The sequence below is a fragment of the Plectrocnemia conspersa genome, unplaced genomic scaffold, assembly GCF_051122295.1.
Source record: "Plectrocnemia conspersa isolate PC_06_02 unplaced genomic scaffold, ASM5112229v1 ptg000004l, whole genome shotgun sequence".
Classification (NCBI taxonomy): Eukaryota; Metazoa; Arthropoda; class Insecta; order Trichoptera; family Polycentropodidae; genus Plectrocnemia; species Plectrocnemia conspersa.
In genome coordinates, this window is record NW_028277168.1 from 4,696,389 (window position 1) to 4,705,998 (window position 9,610).

Here is a 9,610-nt window from a genome sequence, read left to right on the forward strand (position 1 = left end):
TTTAATAAATTATTTACTAATTAGAGAAAAATATAATTTCTTCATATTTTTACACGATGCTAAACGGTTGCATCACTTTATACTCAAACACCAATTAACAGCAATTAAAAAATATGTTTGAAGGACTTATTTACAAGATGTTCCGTGACCATAAACATACCGGATCTAACGGCTTATATTCCATTGTAAATTCCAAGTGTTATTATTATATATCAGAGACGCCACTACTCTCTCTAGTAACCTGTAGATGTCATATCAATGCCCTAGTTTTAAATGATAGAAGCAGTGGTTCTTAAAATAATTTTGCTGTGATTTAGTTTTAAAGCTATAGTTTTTTCAACAAATATATATGTATAAAATAGAATATCTACCTTGTAAAAAAAATGTATTTTACTTATTTATGATATTATAAAAATGGTTGTAAATTTGTTAATTTATGTAATTGTCTTGCAAAAAAAAAATTAAGAAATATATAAATACAATCAAACTCAGTCTAAAATCAAGAAAATTAGAAACATATTGTGTTAGCTTAAATAATACAGAAAAATATAGTACGTACCTTATAATTAAATGCAATTTACTGGTTTATAACTATTTTCTAGTTAATAAGATATAAGTAATAATATGATAAATTATGGTAAAAATACAATTTATTTTGCAATACTTAATCATACATTAGTAATTTTTTTAAATTAGCAAGTTTAATACCCTCAATACATATGTACTTAGAATTGTTATATTAAATACAAATATATAGACCTAAACAGAAATAAAACATTTGGTACAAAAGATTTTATTTAATATAATGAAGAAGGTAAAAAGTACGAGTACCTAGACACATATACAGTGTTTGAGTATGTACTAAATTAGGTCAATAGACAATGAGGCCATAATTAAAAACACAAATTTTCATTAGACGATCCTCTGGCAAGTGGTACTCAAAGTGTGCACAGTAAGTTTTTACACAAACAATTTATGCGTTCATAACCTTGTTACTTTTTTATATAGACACAACAGTATATATTGTGTGTAGAGTATATGAGTACTCGAGTTGTATTTTATAATAATTATCGCTGAAACCAGTCACGAGTGATAAATATATATTTTATTATGCTATTTAGTTGTATTGGTAATTGTACGTTATTAAATTTTTATTTAACTTATAAATCAATATCATCAATGCTTTACATATTGTATCTGAAAAAAGTAAAACTAATAAAATTTATTAATTTAATAAAACGCAATATCTTCTTTGGTAATCAACGATGTGTTTTTATGAGCTAAATTACCAAATATTGTATGCTTTAAAAAATTATCACCCGTAAACTGTTGCTCGTTTTTTTATTTGAGACCATTCGTAAACATTGCTCATAATAAGCTGCTGAAATTAGTATATTATAATTAATTATGCGTATCGGGTCTGACGTCCATTAAGTAAACTAAAACCGTTGGTCCTTCAAAATTCGGTGCCACATATCTACGCGAAAATAGGTGCAGCATCCCATAATTTCACATTTAAAGAAGTGGCAATGTCGCCAAATGTACTGATTCAAAGACAGGAATAGACGTATGACTTCCCTATTTCCTTAAGAGAATATGAGCACTACCATACTCGATAATTTAAATGTATTTACACATCAGTCTAAACTTGATCATATGACTACCACTTCGCTACTGACTCGGAATAACGAGGTAAGAGCCAAACTCGTAGCAAACATAGATGCCCCGAATCTCTAAGAGTTGAACCTGATCTTCGAAACGACTTAGAAACAAGCGAGGCGCAATTATTCGAATACTAGCTAGCGAGTGTGTGAATACCGGACCCTCAACTTTTTGGGTTTTAAATATTATTTTTTCTTCGTTCTGATTTTAAAAAATATATTTAAAATTTAATGGTTCTAATTAGACATTATTATTTATGATTTTCAATGATAATCAAAATGGTTCCATCTATAAAAAACTACTTAAGATTTTCAATTTATTTGAAAATAGGTTTACAACTTGACTAAATATTACCAGAAAAAAATATTTTATAATATTTAACGTAAGATTTGAAACTTTTATATTTAATGATAAATCTAAATATTGTATATGAATTTTGAATAGGTTTAAAACTTAGCTAAATATTAATAAATTAAAAATTGTACAATGAAATCTCAATAAAGCGAAGCTCACGGAACCAATGAATAAATTTCAGTATACTAAAAATTCGTTATATTGAATGTAAGGCAGATGATATATTTTTATTTTATTTTTAATTACCATATTACTATAGCCTTCAAAATAACCTTTTATAAGGTTGACAGATCGCTTTTTGTCCATTTTTAAGGATACTGTTTGAAACACAATATAAATTGTGAAACAAATGTTTTATAAAAAAAGTTTGAGGGTCAGCGAAGCACCTGTAATGTCGCTTTCAAACACATCTGGCAGACGTCAATGACGAATTGAATTCAGAGAAATATTGTGTCAAATTGTAACATTACTCTTAAATTCTGATCAAAATATTTCGTTATACTGAGATCAGTCTTCGTTACAGTGAAAACATTTTGTATGACAGTTTTACGGGGACAAATTGAAGATTTGTTATACTGGGAATTTAGTTATCTCGGTATTCGTTACAAAGAGATTACATTGTATTAATTTTTAAAATAGGTTTGTAACTTAACTAAATAAATTAAAATATATCAAAACGTTTTTAACATAAAAAAGAATATAAAAACGTAACATTTTGTATCATTTAAAAGTTGGTTTACAGTTTAAATAAATAATATTAATAAATAGCATCGGTTACACATCCCGTCAAAAATATTACTGATATTAAAAAATATTTTGTGACTCTTTACTGACGCTACAACACAATCGATCACATATAGTTAAGACGTCAGTAAGTGGGAGTTTTGCAACACTATGTGTTTAGTAGTTGGTTGTTAATGAATAGTACTTATTTTGTTGGAAATGTTTTTTCAAGCGTAATTTTAAAAATTATCTGAAAACTATAACTTTAAATTGCCAACGTTTGCCAAAATTTAAATACATATTTTTTCTGTATAGAGAAACTAATACAAATCCACATTATTTATATTATATTTTAAATCCCGTATAAACTAAATATATTTAAAAAAATTTTTTTTTTAGAATTTGATGTTTTTTATACATATTTTGATAAGTGTTTTACAATTTAAATCGATAAAATCAATTTCATAGTTCGTTCTCAAGCGCGCCCAGAACTGGGATTTCCCTTTAAAATTTGACAGCTTTTCTGTCATCTGGCAAGCGCGAGCTGCGCTCAGTTTTGTGCAATTAAATAAACAGTGAAATATGTTACAATCAAAGCATTTTTATTACAAAGTATCAATTGAAGATGATTCAAAGTGATGCAGTATAGATAATATAATCTAAACTATAAATTATGAGTGTGCCAGTAAGTTTTTGGTTATATGAATAATATATCACGGTTATTCTAACAAAATTACTATTGACTTTCTAGGATCAAATATTAAAAGACAGTGGTGATATGGCAATTAAAGGTATACATACCAAAGTTAATTAAACATTACAATGCTAGTAGTAATGAAAAATCTAGTCTTAGTGTAAACAAAAAGTTACATTTTACCACTATAAAGTATCGTTTACAGTTAAATTTCAGAAGCAATGATAGATCTAATAACAATTATGTATGGCAGACAATTAATATATGACATATTGCGACATTTTGTAGAAGATGAAGAGATACCAATCTACGCATTTAATCCTCTACAGTACCTTCCGTCAACTTTGTTCTTCGGTTGTCGTTTAAATTTAATTTATGGATTATATTAGTAGTAATAATTGTTTTTTTTATTATTTTTCAGAAGCAATGATGGAACAATTGGATGACCTATATGGCTACAACGTAGAATTGGTATATATAAACAAAGTCACTGTCAGCAAGTATTATCTTTTTATAAAGAACATACTACATAAGTTTGAAGTAACTGAATATCTTGAATTTAGCTATTCCAAAAGAGGAATGATGGCATAGAACAAAAATTGAATTAAACCATGACGTATACATATTTTGCCATATCGGAATTAAAAATATCCGACTCTTTGATATTTTGTCTATTGATTATTCCAGGGATGCAATCACATATTTATAATCATTGTAAAATGTCGTTTATTAGATAACATCCAAGAAACTACACATTTATAAGCTGTCAGTTGCCTGATATTATATATATAGAGTTCCCGATGCGACAACGCCGATTTGATCGACATTAACTTTCAATCCTCATACATACTAAATACCTGGTTTATTTGCAATTCGTAAAATCTAGCATATATGTGCATTAAATCGGAAGCAATGATAATGTTTATGTAATATAGAAAGAAAAACTCACTTTATGGCCTCGGAGCCTGGCGACGGGAATTCAAAATTGAAGATTTCATTACGAAGATTGATTTACAATTGTTTATCTAATTTAATCAATGTATTCTTCTTATCCTAAACACATTATATATATATTTAATTTTCATAGTTATAACACACCTAGTTAATTTGCAATCTGATTATTTATAAATAAAAAAACTCACTTTTCGGCTTCGAAGCCCGTCGCCGGGAATTCAAAATTTGAAGATTGTTTTATGATTGCTTATCTAGTTTAATCAATGTATTCTTCTAATCCTTGACACATTATGTGTATATTTCATTTTCATAGTTATAACACACCTAGTTAATTTGCAATCCGATTATATTCAGTCAAATGATGAATTAATGAAAATTATTGTCGCACAGCAAAATTTTAATATTAAATAATAATTATTTAAAACTGTTGTCATGGTACTGTCGGCCATTTTATTTTATATTTCAATGCTTATTTTTCATTGGTCGAAACAACAGAATGCATTACCGGTCTCGGAAAGCAATGAATCAAATTTATATGAAATTTTAATTAAAAAAAAAAACAATATATATTCGTTTGTTCATTATTTATAAACAAATTTTCAACTATATTTCATGTGATGGCCAGAAAGTACAAAAGCGGTTTGAATATACATCGAAGGAAAACCAGAAAAGTCTGACAAAGATCTATGGCTGACAACTGTCGAGTAAAACTTAATGGTAATGAAATAATTGTTTACTAATAATTGCCACTTTTAAATATGTGTAGATAACAAAAATGTTACAATAGGCACAACTTGAATTATGATAAGATGATCTGCAGCAAAAATAAATGTGACTACACGTGACAGATGGGATTAGTGTTAGATTAGTAGAGATAATATAAAATATCTTGATTTTTAAATAGTCAATTATTTATCGCCATATCAAATTGAGATTGTACTAAAAGTAATCTGATTTTAGGGACAAGTAAGTGTAATATTATCAGCCAGTAAAACGCTTAGTGAATATGTCTTGTAGTTATATGTATTGCAAAAATGAATAAATTATTATCAATATAAAAATATAAATCTATTACAAAGCACACACTGCGCTCAAGACAAATCCCAGCATCCTTGAGGCTTTTCTGCAAATGTTTTCTATATGCTGATGGAATCTGTAGTCCTCTTAAAATATTACAAAAGGATCGGTTACTAACATATTGGTATTGGTGTACGTATTGTGATTCTTTTTCAATTAGCTGAAAATGAGAAATACAAGTAAATGCAATCCTAGCTCTATTATTTTTGTTTGAAATTCACTGCAGTTTCAGAAGTCTGCTGATGTGAATGATTTTATGCGTTTCAGTATTTACAATCATATTGTTTAGAGCATGACAATGTATATCATTCTAAACCACGATAATAATGTTAGGATTTACTGGAAATGTTTTTTGCTTAAAATGACCTGCTGTCTAAAGAATGTGGCGATTTCTATTTCTGGCTAATCACGTGTTCTTGTAAATATTTTTATTTTTCCATTGATAAATGCTATCTATCTATTGTATAAGAACGCAAAACCCGTGTATTTTATTTAGTACATGATGTTATTAAACCAAACTGTTTCCTTAGTACTTCTTATTTATATATAGCTAAATATAGTTTATATTTATAGAGTTATATGCAGCTTTAAATTCGACATATAAATGTTGTTTTGATTTTCTACATGTATTTCTCAGTATTTCTCTCAGCAGTTAGCTATAAACAATGTTTTATAGACTGTATATTATAATTTTATACGTCTATAGTTGGAACACGTCTACTGGTCACTCTTTTTCTACTATAATGGGTTCCATTCAGAGAGCATTTTTTATCTGTCTAGTATTTTTTTTATTAAATTATTAATAATATCACTTCAAAATCCTTCTCTTAAAGCGCGCTGATCATTTGCATGATTTTTCACATACAATGTCAATTGATTGTTTCGCAATTTGAATTGCGTGCGCCCTCCGCACAAGCGCTACACAATTGCGCATATTAAATCCAAATTTGTAGCGAAAATTGTAGCGATTTGCTCACGCACGTAGCAGTTGCGTTTCACGTGTATCATTAAATACAACATGGGTATTCCTGTCGTGAATTCGCGACCTTTCATATGATTGTATCGTGTAGTACTAACATGTGGTGATTTAATGTGTTATAAAACAGTCCATCTGTGTTATTATTTCTAAGAATCATCATAACCAAAACTATACAATAAAACTTATATTTTGTCAATGTTTAATGTCAAATGTACTATTCAATATTTATATTTTTTTTTTTCCTTTTTTGTAAATTTATTTTCAAGGCGTTATTTTAATGCATCATATGCACTAAAAACATTCGTTTTTTTATTAATCAATGTAAATCTTCCCTTTACGTTAATTTGATTTAATTGTTAACGTTTCAAACAATTCTGTTTTTTCTTGAAAATTATATAAATATCTAAAAAAATTTGACAATAAATTTTTTTTGTATGCATTAATGTAATCAAATCTTAGTTTTCTGTCAAATGTACTATTCAATATTTACACATGTTTATAAATTTATTTGACAGGCTAAAGCGTTATCTTAACACGTATGCACTGAAATCATTAGTTTTTTTTATTAATCAAAAAATATCTTTCCTTCAAACACGGCAGATGTTAAGTTGACTTAATTGTTAGTGTTTTAAACAGTTCATCTAATATTTCTATTCCTTTTTTAAAATTATTTAAAGTTCTAATATAAATAAATTATTTATTAAAACGGACTATGAATCGATAGGTAGAATAACTAGCATTTACAAAATATTTTAAAAAATACATGAAAATTTCTACGGGTACTATTTGCATAGCTGTCCATTTATATGATTAAAAAAGACCATAAATATTTGCGTCAAAATGATTTTTTTAAAATTAAACAAAGACGTTTAACAAAGTATCTTTTTAAACCATAAATATAAATTATGGTGATCAATATGTATATCAACTTTGAACAATATAATTGTCCTTATTCAAACGCACTGTTAAGAAATTCTATGGCATTGTCTTGCTCGGAACAGACTTTTGTTCTCATTAATTCGCGTAAATGAACCGTGAAAGTCACCACGTCATTTATGGATAGTCACCCTTGAAAGTTGTTACAAGCGCGTTGAATTACAGGGGTGTTATAATGATGCAGATATTAATCATTCGGCGTGATTAAAATAAACCCGTTTACTATTGCTCGAAGGTGTTCTTAAAACAATTCAAAAATAATATGTATATAAAATAAAGTCTGTCTGATTGACTTATAGTTTGTACTGATTCACCCCGTTATGACTATAATTATTCATAATAATAAATACCATGTAATAAACTATGTATTATATATACATAATGAATTACTAGATTCTATAGTAAAACAAATTTAAGTAGAAACTTTTGTAAAGAAACTCAAACTCCACTCTTGTGAGGAAATAAATGTATAGCGCTGATTATCTATTTAATAATACACTATTAATTAGTCCATGAACTTTTCTCGCGCGCCATTGAACACTTCCTTCCTAATGCGATTAATCCTAAAAATCCATTTACGTCAGTTTTAAGTGCAACAATGAATATAATATAAGAATTGTTATGCAAATCAATTTGCGTCAGTGTTAAGCACAATGAGTATTAAGAATCGTTATGCAAATGTATTGACGCTTTATTGTTATCAATTGTTTAAAAATAAGAACGACACTTTTCAGATAGCTTAGTGTAATAATTCATTCTTGTGTCGTCCAATAATGACAATGAAAAATGATTTTCAGTTGTAAATTATCTGCGTTTTTGATATAAACAATAACGGCAGTTAAAAACGCATTTCTCATTGCGAAAAAAATTGCGTGCTCTTTTTCAATCAATACTATAATGACAGAAATGTGCGTGTGGTATTACTAAGGATTGATAATATATAATTAAGGTACTTCAAATAGAATAAGTGGCAATGTATATACAAACATCTTTATACATAATGTCTGTATTATTTAGATATTAAAAATAAATTGCAATTATTTTTAAAAAGTCGGTTAAGTTGTTTTGTTAATGAAAAAGTACTTTGAAAATATTTATTTTATACGTAAATATTATAAAGAGTTATAAATATTGTTTAAACATTTTTTGTCAACTATAGATTCATATAGTTTCAGAGCTACATTGACGTAAATATGGATACGTTCCTAGAAACACCAAATCAAAGTTTCCATGAAGCCAAAATAAATTTTAATTTATATTGTTATTAAAACACACGTAAATAGAATTTATGTTAAGGAAATGCTGATTCTAAGATTATTTCCAGTAATATTTACAATCAGTAGAAGTTCAGTTGCAAACTTTTATAATTAAAATTTACCTGAATTGTTGATTATTAATTATTTTAAATTAAATTCAGACCTCATTTATAAATTCTTTAACCGCAGATTTCTTTATATATTTACTTATTTAATTAACAATGTTTATATGCGGAATAAGGAATACGACTTATTTTTACTCCGTTCCATTCTGGCAGATCAATTTCAGTTATAAAATCATGAATTTTATGCAGTTTAAATTTTTTGTGAGATAATGACTTTAAAAAATATCTCAAAAGTCATTCTTTTATGGTTTCTTCTGAAACAGTACCCCAATTAATAGTTTATTTTATATATTTATTATCCTAATCAGTTGCCATACAGCTGGATATATTATTAGTAATAATTTTCGAATTTTAAAGTTAGTAAGCAGACACTAGATTTTTTTTATTTAAATATTTTGCGGATTTAGAAAATATAGAAAAGCGTTGACAAACTTGTCCCAACACTTTTATGAAAATAAATAATGTTTCTTTTTATCTAGATCAAAAAATTAAGAATATACTTTGATTTAAAATATATTTTACTAAATTTAAATATGTTTAATTGATGGAATAAATATATTCCAAAGCGAATGCTGTAATAATTTAATAAATTTATATACTAAAGGTTTATTTTAATGTAGATATAGGAATATTTTAAGACTTTTAATTTTAATTTGTACCGAAAACAAGTTCTTAAAAATGAAAAATTTAGCTAAGCAATTAATTTTCAAACTCGGTTATTATAAATCGATAAACCATGTTTATAACAATATAATATGGTAAAATATTTCTAAAACAATTTTAGTTAAAATATATATATATATATATAGACATTTCAACCTGATTGTTATGATAACCAGGAAAAAATATT